Below are 15,188 nucleotides of genomic sequence, written 5' to 3'. Positions count from 1 at the left end.
AAAAATGGGCAGAGGCTCTGAATGGACCTTTTCCCAGAGGAGAAACAGATGGCCAAGAGGTACATGAAAAGTGCTCAACATCACTAGTCGGGGAAATGCAAATCAAAATCACAGTGAGTGATCACCTCATACCTGTTATCTCCTGTCTTTTTGATAGTAACCATTCTAACAAGTGCGGGCAAGAAAGAGGAGAAAAGGGATTTTTTTTTTTTTTTTAAGATTTTATTTATTGGGACTCCCAGGCGGCTCAGTTGGTTAAGCAGCTGCCTTCAGCTCAGGTCATGATCCTGGGGTCCTGGGATGGAGTCCCCCATCAGGCTCCCTGCTCAGCGGGGAGCCTGCTTCTCCCTCTGCCTGTTCTGCCTGCCACTCCCCTTGCTTGTGCTCTCTGACAAATAAATAAAATCTTGAAAAAAAAAAATGTTGTTTATTTGGGTGGGACGGGGGGAGCAGCGGGCGGGGAGGGGAAGGGGCGGGCTCCCTGCTGAGCAAGGAGCTCAATGGGGGACTTAATCCCAGGACCCTGAAGTCCCAAGACTCGAGCTGAAGGCAGATGCTTAACCGACTGAGCCACCCAGGAGTCCCAGAAAAGGGAACTCTTGTGTGCTGTTGGTGGAAAAGTAAACTGGCATGGCCACTAAGACAAACATAAAGTTATCCCCAAAATAAAAAAAGAACTACCATATGATCCAGCAAGTAAGTGCACTTCTGGGTATTTATCCAAAGGAAACAAAAACACTAACTCAAAAAGGTACATACACCCCCAAGTTCATTGTAGCATTCTTTGCAATAGTCAAGACATGGAAGAAACCTAAGTGTCCACTGATGGATGAATAAATAAAGAAAATGTGGCATATATGTCCAACAGAGTATTTAGCCATAAAAAAGGAAGAAATCTTGCCATTTGTGACAACATGGATGGACCTTGAGGTCCTTAAGCTAAGTGAAGTAAGTCAGAGAAAGGAAAACACCATACACGGTCCCTTAAATATTGAATCTAAAACCAAATGAACAAAAATAAGAACAGATTCATAAATTCAGATATTAAACTGGTGGTTGCCAGAGGAGAGGGTGGGAAGGATGGGTGAAGTAGGTGAAGGGCATCAATAGGTATGAACTTCGTTATAAAATACATCAGTCACGTGGATGTGAAGTGTAGCTCAGGGAATACTGTCGAGAATAATAACATTGTATGGTACAGATGGTAAACACTATGGTAAGGGCTCCCAATATATTTAAATGCTGAATCACTATGTGGTTCACTTGAAAGGAGTATAATATTGCATATCAATATTTCAATTAAAAAGTAATTAATGTAATTAAACATATTAACCAATCAAAAAAGAAAAAGGGGTGCCTGGGTGGCTCAGTTGGTTAAGTGACTGCCTTCGGCTCAGGTCATGATCCCAGAGTCCTGGGATTGAGTCCCATATTGGGCTTCTGGCTCAGCAGGGAGTCTGCTTCTCCCTCTGACCCTCTCCCCTCTCATGTTGTTTCTCACTCTCTCTCGCTCTCAAATAAATAAATAAAACCTTAAAAAAAAAAAGATAATCTCAATAGATGAGATAAATAATTCACCCTTTTATCATTTAAGGGAGAAGGAAAGAATGAAAGAAGGAAGGTAGGTATGAAGGGGGAAAAAGAATAGAAGCAAACTGATGTTCTAGGGGCATGAAGAAAAACTACAGTAAATGTCATTAATGGTAAAATGTCATTCCTTTAAACATATGAGAATGCTCACTATCCTCACTTCATCAACAATGTATTACAGCTTCTAAACTTAGTAAGAATGACCATAATAATTGGAAAGGAAGACACAAAACTGTCATTTTTATAAATGATATCACTGTTTAAGAGAAAATTCCAAAGAATTGAGAAACATTTTTTCAAATTAATTGAAAGTTTAGTATTTTTGTCATGTGCTATCAGTGTACAAATTTCTACCCCATTTTTTGTAGAACAGTCTCAAATTCTGCTGTTACCAATTTCAGTTTGGAAATGGTCCTCAAGCTTAGGGTCTTAGACTCATTTTAATTCTCTTGAAAAAGCTTCACATGGTTAAAATTCCCATTTGGTGTTTCCCAGGTTTTTTAGGATAAGATTTTAATGAGAATATTCACAATTTCATCAGGAAAACAATTAAGTGGGTATCTGTTTGCTGAAGTTTTATCTTTATTTTCCCATAACAGCTGTTTCATATTATCGGCTTGAATGAAGACACAGAAGATCAATAAAGATATGAAAATCCACCATTAAGTTGATGAAATTCATGAAGAATAAACATGATTCCCTGCATTTAAGTTCAAATAACTGCTATTAGTAAAGGATAAATGAAGGGCTGGTTTAATAAGATCACTACTAATAAAAGCACTGGGAGCTGTTATTAATTACCTGTATTTTTTTTTTTTCTGGTTTAAAAAAAAAGACCAAGGTGGGGGGCGTTTCTTAAACTCCATTCCTCAAAATACTGGGTCTGCATCCACTCCATTCTGAAATAGCCAGGCGATAGGTTTTAAACAAAACAAAACAAAAAACCACTGGTAACTAAAAGAGACCCAGAGAAGAGTGCTAAGGACCAAATCATGTAAAGAACCTAGAATAGTTAGCCTGTAGAAGTAGATTCGCAGTGGAACGCAAGCGAGAGCTTTCTTCAGATGTTTTAAGTGGAGGCCACATATTTAAATACCTACAAGACCAGATAGAAGTGATAAATTAATGACGTGGACTTGGTGCAGTAAATATGGATAAAGCATGTAAAAAGCTGCAACTAAGCTATAATTGATTTTTGCCATTCAAAATGCCAGTCCAGCTTTGATAGAACTTCATTTTTTAAAAGAAAAGCCTCAAAATACAGATTTTTATAAGTCTCAATTTTTAAGTGTTTAGGTTTAATTTTAAAATAAAACTTAAGTTTCTAGAATCAATTCCAGTGTGGGAATGGGGTTTCCTCACATTACCATCAAGTAATTAATTCTCCAACACCAACTGGGTGTCCTACAATTCAACTCAATTCCGACACTATTTACCCAGACATAGCATCACATTCCACAAGTTAAGGGCTCAGTCCCACAAGACTGTCCTCTGCTTCAGACACCAATCACTGACTGACCCACTGACTACAGATTGGAGATTCCCACAATCTCCTCCTTGGGTTCCATTAATTTGCTAGGGTCCTTCCCCGAACTTAAAAAAATCCATTTACTCACGAGTTACCAGTTTATTTCAGAGGATATTAGAGGATACAAACCAACAGCTAGCTGAAGAGATACAGAGGGTAAGTTTCCAAACAAAGGAGCTTCTGTCCTTAACGGAGTTTTGGACCCAGCACAATAGCACATGAAAGTATTCTGGTTCACCAGCTGGAAAATTCTCCAAACCACTTCCTTCTCGGATTTTATGGAGGCTTTATTCCACAGGCATTGTTAATTAAATCATTTACCATTGGTGATTGATTCAACCTCCAGCCCTGTCTCCTCCCCGGAAATCAGGGGGTGGGACTGAAAGTTCCAATCCTTTGATCATGATTGGTTCCCCTGACAACCAGTCCTCACAGGCATTACCCCAAAGTCACCTCATTAACATAAACCCAGCTGTGGTGGAAAGGGGCTTGTTATGAGTAACAAGAAACCCAGTTCACCTTTATGGCTCTGAAGCGTTTATTTAGAAACTGAGGACAAGAGACCAAACATTATAGCAAAAGATGCTCTCATTGCTCTTATCACTCAGGAAATTCCAAGGGTTTTGGGAGCTGTAAGCCAGGAACTATGAACGAAGACCAAATACATATGAGAAATATATTTTTGTTGCATGAATGGCCAGATATATTCCTTATAAATCTCAACATTACAGACCTCTTATTAATCATTACCACACATGATTTGAAAAATATTTGAAAAACATTTGGAACATTTGAAAAATATTCAGTATACAGGCTCACTGCTTTAGAAGATAATTCATAATGAAATGTTTTTAAATTAAAAATGAGTGCAATGGGGGGCACCTGAGTGGCTCAGTCGGTTGAGCATCCGACTCTTGATTTCAGCTCAGGTCATGATCTTGGGGTCATGAGATTGAGCCCTGAGTTGGGCTCAGTGTGGAGTCCACTTGTCCCTCTCCCTATGTCCGTGCCCCACTCACAATCTCTCTCTCAAATAAATAAACAAAATCTTGGGGCGCCTGGGTGACTCAGTCATTAAGCATCTGCCTTTGGCTCAGATCATGATCCCAAGGGTCCTGGGATCAATCCCCATGTCGGGCTCCTTGCTCAGTGAGAAGCCTGCTTCTCCCTCTCCTACTCCCCATGCTTTTGTTCCCTCTCTCGCTGTGTCTCTCTCTGTCAAATAAATAAGTAAAATCTTAAAAAAAAAAGATTCTCTCTTAAAAATAAAAAAAAAATTTTAAATGAGTACAATGGGTAAAATTTTTAACATTTTTGTGAAATATGCATGGCAGTATACAGAAATACATGCAGCAAAATAAGATACTATGAACACCATTATGCAGCAAACATTGCTGTCTCCCCAGAAGCTCTCACATGCCTCTTCTCCATCTCAATCTCCTCTTCTCCCTGCTGAAGACACTCACCTGATTCTCTTTGTCTGAAATGTCTTTCACCTTTTGGAGTGAAGATTATCATGGCTGAATGTAATATTCTAGATGATTTTCTTGCAGCATTTAAAGATATCATGCCTTTGTCTTCTGGATTGGCACTGTTTCTATTATGAAATTAGCTATCAGTTTTATTGTTGCTTTGAAGTGATTTTTTTTTTCTTTTCTATTTACCCTGTATGGCGTTCATAGGGCTTCTTGAATCTCTGGCTTAAAGTCCTTTATCAGTTTTGGAAAATTCTTAGCCATTACATCTTTAAGTATTACTTCTGTCCCATTCTTTCTCTTCTCCCCCTCTGGGTTTTCAAGCTCACAAATATTAAATGTTGTTATCTCCCTTACATCTCTCACACATTTTTCATTTTCCATCCTTTATCTTTCTATGCTTAATTCTAGCCACTTCTTCACTACATTTCAGTCCACTATTAAATCTATCCACTAAGTTCTTATAATTTAGCTAATTTATGGTTCAGTTTTAGAATTTTCATTTTATGATTTTTAATTCTCTGATGAATTTTTCAATCTTGAACATTATGTTCGCTTTCCTAGAAGCAGAGCCTGAGCTAGGGATTCTTGTGCAACTGATTTATTGAGGGAAAACTTCTGAGGGGAGCAGGATAAGGCATGGGAAGAAGCCCAAGATAATTGATGTGGTTGAAGTCCTCAGCCTGATCCCATAGGATGGAGTTCTGAAACACCAATAGCATTATACAGTTGTCCTCTTTGAGGCAAGTGATGTGTATATTTAACTTAAATACTCCTGAATTAGTCAGTTACTGCCTTCTGGGGCAGGGATGGGAGGGTTCAGGCTAAGCTCCTAGGGAATTCCAGGAGAGATGACCTCATCAATTGAGGACAGTTCTTCTGGGAAAGAGTATGAGCAGCTTACACGTGGGAGTATGAATAGGGGTATAGGTGGAGTGAGTGAATCCACCTAGTAAATAAATCATGGTAGAGGACTAAGAGTGGGGCCCCTGGGTGGCTCAGTCGGTTGAGCGTCTGCCTTCGCTCGGGTCATGATCCTGGAATCCTGGGATGGAGTCCCATATCCCATATCAGGCTCCCTGCTCAGTGGGGGGCCTGCCTCTCCCTCTGCTTGTGCTCGCTCGTGCTCTCTCTCTCTGTCAAATAAATAAATAAAATCTTAAAAAAGAGAGAGAGAGAACAAGAGTGTCCACTACAAATGTATTAAGCATGTTTATTGTAAAGTTTGCAGTTGATAATTCTATTATCTGGATCTGTTAAAGGTCTTTCTGTTGTCTGTTGTTTCTTTTGGTTTTAGTCATTATCTTGTCTCCTTACATGCTAGTTATCATTGAGTGCCAACAATGTATATGAAAAAATTGAAGAAATATTTCAGGCCTAGGATTTTTATCTTCCTCCAGAGAGGATTTGTTTGCCTTTGGCAGGATGCTGGGGCATTAGTATTAGTAATCTTGAATCACCTTAGTCCAACCAGGGACTGAAGTAAATCAAAGCTGGGCTTCAACTTCAGTGTAGCCCATTTTTTCACTCTTACTCTGAGAGGATAGCTTTTTAGGGTCCCTTGGTAGGCTATTTTCTCCAAGTTTTTGGCCCCTAGCTCTGTGAATCCATCAAAAACTGTGCTTAACTTCTCAGCCTTTGAGTTGCCTCCCCCAGATTGGTTCCCAGCTCCAGGAGAAAATGAGTGTGACACAATCCAAGCACACTTCTCCAGATTTCCTCTTTTGTTTAGATCTTGCCCCAGAATTCTTCATTACCTTGTTGTTATGAGCTTAATTGTATACCCCCAAATCCATGTGTTGAAGTCTTAACCCCCCAGTACCTCAGAATGTGACTATAATTGGAGACAGGGCCTGTAAAGAGGCAATTAAGTTAAAACGAGGCTATTATGGAGGCCCTAATCAGATCTGATGGGTGTCCTTATAAGAATATTGGTTATGTGTGTGATTTACACATATATATTTCTTTGCATCTCTGTTCATGAGTGAGATTGGCTTACAATTTCCCTTTCTTTAAATAGACATGAATTTGTATCAAAGTTATTTTAGCATGAAAAAAAATCATTTGGGGGGGTGTGCCTTCTTTCCCTATTCTCTAGAAGTATTTGTGTAAGATTGTCATTAGAATTCACTGGTGAATTCATTTAAACCTAGAATTTTTTTTGTCTACAAAGAAAATTTAAAGAAAATTTTTGAGGGCGCCTGGGTGGCTCAGTTGGTTAAGCGACTGCCTTCGGCTCAGGTCGTGATCCTGGAGTCCCGGGATCGAGTCCCGCATCGGGCTCCCTGCTCGGCGGGGAGTCTGCTTCTCCCTCTGACCCTCCTCCCTCTCATGCTCTGTCTCTCATTCTCTCTCTCACACAAATAAATAAAATCTTTTTTTTTTAAAGATTTTATTTATTTATTTGACAGAGAGAGACACAGCGAGAGAGGGAACACAAGCAGGCGGAGTGGAAGAGGGAGAAGCAGGCTTCCCGCAGAGCAGGGAGCCCGACGCGGGGCTCGATCCCAGGACCCTGGGATCATAACCTGAGCTGAAGGCAGACGCTTAACCACTGAGCCACCCAGGCGCCCCCAAATAAATAAAATCTTAAAAAAAAATAAAGAAAGAAAATAAAGAAAATTTTTGAATTTAAAGAAAAAGTTGAATTTATTTATATATATGTATTTTTTTTTAGATTTTATTTATTTATTTGACAGAGAGAGAGTGGCAGACAGAGGGAGAGTGAGAAGCAGGCTCCCCACCGAGCAGGAAGCCCAACGTGGGGCTCCATCCCAGGACCCTGGGATCATGGCCTGAGCTGAAGGCAGACACCTAACCGACTGAGCCACTCAGGTGCCCCCAAAATTTTGAATTTAAAGAAAATTATGAATTCAATTTCTTTATTAGTTATAGCACTGTTTAAATTTTCCATTACTGTTCCTGTCAGTTTTGGAAAGTTGAAAAAGTGCTTCTCCTAGGGCAGTGTTTCTATATATATAAGCTGCACATTAAAATCACTTGGGACCTTTGAAAATAAGCATGCCTAATTTGTGTCCTTAGCACTCCCAATTTAATCTAGGTATTAGTACTTTGTAAAAAAAGATGAATTTTAATTTTCAAAAATACTTTTGTTTTTTGTGGTTTCAGTTCTATTCATTTATATTTATATAGTCACTATATGTATTTGTATTATATATATAATAAGTACAATTACTGATAATCAAAAACTTAATAAAAGATGAACACATACTAAGATGTCTCATTTCCATCCCATCCTCATCTACCCCTTTCTCTCAGTTACCTAGGAATGACCATTTTCATTAGTTTGTATTAATCCATCTAGTGCTTTTTATTCAAATACAAGTGCATACGTGCACAAAAACACATTTTTATTCTTCACTTTATACAAAAAGGGGACATATTCTATACATTGTTCTTTGTATTCATTAGCTAATGCTCTCTAAGAAATCACCCCAAAATATACTGGTAATAATCATCTATTGTAGTTCTTATGAGTCAGGAAATGGCTACCTGAGCACTTCTGGCTGAGGATCTCTCCCAAGATCACAGTCAGATGCTAGCTGGGTCTGTAGTCATCTGAAGGTTTGAGGAGGATCTATTTCCAAGGTGGCTCACTCACATGGTGGGCAAGTTGATCCTGATAATTGATGGGAGGCCTTCAGTTTCTCTGTATGTGAGCCTCTCAACTGGACTCCTTGCACGTCATCATGACATGGTGGCCAGCTTCCCACAGAATGAGAGCTCAGAGACCAAGGTGAAAAATTGCAATGCCTTTAGACAAGCCTTGGAAGCCACCATTATCACTTCCATCACATCCTATTGGTTACATGCACCAGCCCTGATTAACAAAGTTCTGTTATACTAGGTGGGGATCATTTCTATATAGTGATATGGAGAGATCACCAGGATAAATGATGTCAAAGAAAACAAAACAAAAAAAGGAAAACCAACATACAGAATGTAGACCCAGTCTCCAAAAATGTATGTCTTATTTTATAGTGTCTGGATTTTGAGTTGTAATTAGAAAGGCTTTCTCATTCCAAAGTTAAAGAAGGATTCACCCATGTTTTCTAGCATTTTTATGGCTTTGTTTTATAAATTTAAACTTTTGAGTCATTTATAGTATATCAAGGCATATGCTATGAAATACAAATCCAAACTTTTAGCCGTTTCCAAATCACTACAGAGTACTCTCAATATCAATACCATTTATTAAAAAGGTCCATCTTGGGTGCCTGGGTGGCTCAGTCGGTTAAATGTCTGCATTCGGCTCAGGTCATGATCTCAGGGTCCTGGGATCGAACCTCGCTTTGGGCTCCCTGCTCAGTGGGGAGTCTGCTTCTCCCTCTCCCTCTGCCCTTCCCCCTCACTCATGCTATCTCTCTCAAACAAAAATCTTTAAAAAAAAAGTAAAATAAATTCATCTTTGTTTCTGTTTCACTGACTTGATTTTTTTAATGTATTTGGATTTTTCTTTGTTATTTTTCTGTTTATTCATATCATTATTATGCTATTTTATTTATTTAAAGATTATTTTAAATATTTTATTTTTAAGTAATTTTTCACCCAACATTGGGCTCGAACTCACAACCCTGAGATCAAGAGTCACATGCTCCACCAACTACGCCAGCCAGGCACCCCCATTAGGCTATCTTATTATTCAAACTTTATACTAGAAACAGCTGTTTAGAAATAGCTTGTCTATAGGGCCTTTGGGAAGTGATTAGGTCATGGGGATGGAGCCCTCGTGATGGGGATTAATAGCCTTATAAAAGAGACCCCAAGAGCTCTCTCCTTCCTTCTGCTATGTAAGGACACAGAGGAGACAGCCATCTATGAACCAGGAAGCGGTCCTCACCAAGAGTCAAATCTGCTGTCATTATGATCTAGGACTTCCCAGCCTCCAGAACTGTGAGAAAGAAATTTCTGCTGTTTATAAGCCATCAGTTGATGGCATTCTGTTATAGTAGCCTGAACAGACAAAGACACTGTGCCACAGTAAAATATTTTTTATGAAGGGAAAACAGATTCGTAGGCTTTGAGAGACCGTACAAATGAACAATGACCAGACCACAGAACTTTGATCCACAACCTTTGCATCAACCAGTCCAGAATGGTCAGGATTTGGTCAATTACTGACAACTTCTCTATTTTTTTGCCCCTACTTCCAACTCAGGACCAACTAAGAAAAGCCAATATGTTCCCCAAACCAATCACGTAAGATGCCTGCCCTCTAGTTAGCCTCTCTCGTTTCCCCAAAGGGACGCCTTCCAAACATAGCATACTTGAAGCCATGCCTTTTTATTTCCAGTATAAAATTTTCATATTCCCTTGCCTGTCTTTTTTTTTTTTTTAAACTATTTCTTTCTTTTTTTTTTTTTTAAAGATTTTATTTATTTATTTGAGAGAGAGAGAATGAGAGAGAGCACATGAGAGGGGGGAGGGTCAGAAGGAGAAGCAGACTCCCTGCTGAGCAGGGAGCCCGATGCGGGACTCCATCCCGGGACTCCAGGATCATGACCTGAGCTGAAGGCAGTTGCTTAACCAACTGAGCCACCCAGGCGCCCCCCTTGCCTGTCTTTAAGTCTTTCCAAAACACAACTGATGACTCCTTTGCTATATAGCAAACTTTGAATAAATAGCCTATGTTTGCTCAACCCCCCCCCCAAAAAAAGAAAAAAGAAACAGCTTGTCTAGTTCTATTTAAAAAAAAACAAACACCTGACCACTTTAAATGTATACATTAACCTATGGTGAACTGACGTCTTTATGTTGTCTTCTTAAGAATATTTGTACAAGTCTCCTTTAGGCTCTTTCAAGAGTGTTATAATGTTTATAATGTTTTTCCCACTCATCTTTTACATATTCTTGTTATATTTATTGCTATTGCTATTTCATTTTTATCGATATTGAAAAAACGGTACTTTCTCTTTCTCTTTCATACACCTAATGGTTGCTGGACATAGAATAGCTATTGATGTTTTTGTATTTTAATTTTATATTGTTACTTTATTGAATTATCTTTCTATTTATGCTCATGGATTCTATGGGATATAGTCATACTATCTGCAAATAGAAATACTTTTACTTTTTCCCCCCCATTTCTTTCAATCTAATGTTGTCTAATTGTGTTAGCTAGTACAATGTGAAAACAGTAGTGATGATAGTGGACTCATTTTCTTGTTAACGTTAAAGGACGAGTACAATATTTCCAATATTTCCACTTCAGATGTGGAATGTGTATACTTTATATACATATATTTGCAAATATACAAATCCTTTTTAAATAGGTATATATATATGTATATATTCATGCATTCATTCTACCAATCTGTATTTTACTGTATGTAAAAAATCTTTTTAAAAAATGACTTTTCAGCATCTATGAAGATATCCACCTCAATTCTTTGTATATGATTAATATTTCCTAATGGTGAGCCATTCCTATGTTCCAAGACTAAACTCTATTTGATCATATACATTAATTTTAATTTATTGTATTTTATTTTTTTAAAAGATTTTATTTATTTGGCAGAGAGAGAGACAGCGAGAGAGGGAACACAAGCAGGGGGAGTGGGTGAGGGAGAAGCAGGCTTCCTGCTGAGCAAGGAGCCTGATGCGGGACTCGATCCCAGGACCCTGGGACCATGAACCAAGCCGAAGGCAGACGCCCAACAACTGAGCCACCCAGGCGCCCCCATATACATTTATTTTAAATGTAGTGGTGGATCTTTTCTGAAGAATTTAATTAAATTTGCATTGATTTCAAAAAAGCATTTTAGAATTTCCTTTTTGTTTTTATGCTATAGGACAGCTCAAATTTTTTTTTACATTTTATTATATTTAATTCCAGTATAGCTAATGTACAGTGGTATATTAGTTTCAGGTATACACTATAATGCTCATCATAAGTGTACTCTTAATCCCCTTCACCTATTTCACCCATCCCCCCTTTTGCCTCCCCTCTGGCAACCACTAAGAGTCTGGTTTTTTGTCTTTTTCTGGTTCTTAAATTCCACATATGAGTGAAATCATGACATTTGTCTTTCTCAGACTGAGTTATTTCACTTAGCATTGTACCCTCTAGATCTATCCATGTTGTTGGAAATGGCAAGATTTCATTCTTTTTATGGCAAAGTGATATCCCATGGTGTATATACACACCAATCTTCTTTTCCATTTATCTATCAATGGATTCTTGGGTTGCTTCCATATCTTGGCTATTTTAAATAATGCTGCAACAAACATAGGGGTCCATATATCTTTTTGAATTAGTATTTTCATATTCTTTGGGTAAAGACCCAGTAGTGGAATTACTGGAGCATATGGTAATTCAATTTTTAATTTTTTGAGAAACCTCCATTCTGTTTTCTATAGTGGCTGCACCAGTTTGCATTCCCACCAACAGTGTATGAGAGTACCTTTTTTTCCCATATCCTTGCCATTCGGTAGGTCGTCTTTTTGTTTTGTTAACTGTTTCCTTTGCTGTTCAGAAGCTTTTTATTTTGCTGTAGTTCCAATTGTTTATGTATATATATATATTTTTTACTTTTTTTAAGATTTCATTTATTTGAGAGAGAGAGCGAGAGCAGGAACACAAGCAGGGGGAGTGGGAGAGGGAGAAGCAGGCTTCCCGCTGAGCAGGGAGCCCCACACGGGGCGCTATCCCAGGACCCTGGGATCATGATCTGAGCCAAAGGCAGACGCTTAACTGACTGAGCCACCCAGGCGCCCCCAATAGTTTATTTTTGCTTTTGTTTCCCTTGCCTGAGGAGGCATACCTTAAAAAAATGTTTCTATAGCCAATGTCATAGAAATTGTTGCTTATGGACTCTTCCAGGATTTTTATGGTTGTGGGTTTCACATTTAGGTCTTTAATCCATTTTGAGTTTATCTTTGTATTATGTGTAAGAAAGTGGTCCAGTTCCCCCAACACTGTTTATTGGAAAGACTATCTTTTTCCCATTGCATATTCTTGCTTCCTGTCTTGTAGATTGACTATAAAAGGGCAGGTTTATTTCTGGGCTCTCTATTCTGAATGATTGATTTATGTGTCTATTTTTGCACTGGTACCATACTGTTTTGATTACTTGTGATAATCTTGTAGTATATCTTCAAATCTGGGGTGGTGATACCTCCAGCTTTTTCAAGATTGTTTCAACTATCTTGTGGTTCTACACAAATTTTAGGATTATTTGTTCTAGTTCTTTGAAAAATGCTGTTGGTATTTTGATAGGGGTTGCACTGAATCTGTAAATTGCTTTGGGTAGTATGGACATTTCAACAGTACTTTTTCTTCCAATCCATGAGCATGGAATATCATTCCATTTGTGTCATCTTTAATTTCTCATCAATGTCTTATAGTTTTCAGAATACAGGTCTTTCACCACCTAAGTTTACTCCTAGGTATTTTATTATTTTTGGTGCAATTGTAAATGGGATTGTTTTCCTAATTTCTTTTTCTGCTACTTCATTATTAGTGTATCAGCTCAAATAGTTTTTTGAAGGCTACATTTTTGGCAACTTCTTCTTTTATGAAACCTGATCTGTTGAACCTATTTCTTTTAGAGTCAATATTGGTATATATGTATGTATTCATTTATTTATTTATGAGAGAGAGAGGCAGAAGCAGAGAGAGAATCTCAAGCGGACTCCACACTGAGCAAAGAGCCTGACGTGGGGCTTGATCTCATGACCCTACAATCACAATGAGCTGAAACCAAGTGTTGGACACTTAATCAACTGTGCCACCCAGATGCCCTAATATTGGTAAATTCTATTTTCGTAGTTTGATTCATTCAGATCTTCAAACTTCTTTGCATTGAGTTATGTTAAGTTTATTTTGTATGATTATTAAAATTGTTTCCGTGATTATTTTCCCTTATCATTTCACATTTTGAGTATTTATTCTTTCCTCCTTTTCCCTGATTAATCAAGTTAGGTAGTGCTTAGTTTGCTTGTCTAATTCCAGAGTCAGCAAATTTTTCAAATCAGGTGGATAGTAAATATTTTAGGCTTTTCAGGCCAAAATATTATCTAGGTAGAGTGAAAATTTTCTACAAAATTTTTATTGATAACATTTGAAATATAATAATAATTAAGTACTTAAAAAAGTAATATTGATTAATTAATGAGAAAAAAGGAATTCTTCTCTGGGAGATAAAATTTTGCTTAATTGGGGCTCAAAGTTCATTTTTCCTATCATCAAAACATTACAAATATTCATCTGTTAATGTTGATCTGTAATGAGATTCACAGATTTCATATTTGAAGGTGCCTTTTCAAAGATGGGCACTGTCAAATACTGGTATCAATCCATGAGCATCTGATTTTAATTGAGTATATTAATTACTGGGAAGGCATTTATAGAATTCTATTAAATTCTTCAATATTTGCCTTTTTCCCATGTCATTACTTTACAGACTAATCACTTGCATTGGAAGTTAGATGGAAGCACTTTGATTGCATAAATAAATTTTGAAATATGGAAATTTCCTTTGCACTTGCATTCAGTTCTGAAAAAGTGCTGCTGGAACTTTAGTTTGAGCTCACAAACATATCTGCTGGAGAGATGTGTGGGAATGAAGGCCTCATTTTTTTGTTTTAACTTTTGACAGCACAAGTATATAAAGTAGGTTGATGTTAAAACTGACACTTGAAAAACACAGGTTTGGACTTAGTAGGTCCACTTACATGCAGATTTTTTACAGTACAGTACTGTGAATGTATTTTCTCCTTCTTCTGATTTTTTTCTTTCTTTTCTTTTTCTTTCGAGAGAGTGAGTGCATGTAAGTAAGGGGGGAGGGGCAGAGGGAAAAGGAGAGAGAGAATATTAAGCAGGCTCCATGCCCAAATGCGGAGCCGAACGAGGGGCTCGATCTTCTGTCCCTCAGATCATGACCTGAGCTGAAATCAAGAGTCAGACGCTTAACTGGCTGAGTGACCTAGGTGCCCCTCTTATGATTTTCTTTCTTTTCTTTTTATTTTTTTTTAAAGATTTTATTTATTTGACAGAGAGAGACACAGAGAAAGAGGGAACACAAGCAGGGGGAGTGAGAGAGGGAGAAGCAGGCTTCTGGCTGAGCAGGGAGCCTGATGCGGGGCTCGATCCCAGGACCCTGGGATCATGACCTGAGCTGAAGGCAGACGCTTAATGACTGAGCCACCCAGGCACCTTAAAGATTTTATTTATTTATTTGACAGAGAGAGACACAGCGAGAGAGGGAACACAAGCAGGGGGAGTGGGAGAGGGAGAAGCAGGCCTCCCGTGGAGCAGGGAGCCTGATGCAGGGCTTGATCCCAGGACTCTGGGATCATGACCTGAGCCGAAGGCAGACACTTAACGACTGAGCCACCCAGGCACGCCCCTCTTATGATTTTTTCTCTGATTTATTTCAAGAATACAGTATATAACATACAAAATATGTGTTAATCGGCTATTTACATTATCAGTAAGGCTTCCAGTCAAAAGTAGGCTATTAGTTTTTTGGGAAGTCAAAAGTTACGCCCAGATTTTCAACTGCACAGGGGTTGGTGCCCCTAACTCTTATGTTGTTCAAGGGTCAACTATACTGTGATTCAAAGCATTATTA

Source organism: Mirounga leonina, unplaced genomic scaffold (genome assembly GCF_011800145.1).
Source record: "Mirounga leonina isolate KUSES-001 unplaced genomic scaffold, KU_Mleo_1.0 Mir_92, whole genome shotgun sequence".
NCBI lineage: Eukaryota > Metazoa > Chordata > Mammalia > Carnivora > Phocidae > Mirounga > Mirounga leonina.
Note: the sequence above shows the minus strand (reverse complement) of the source record.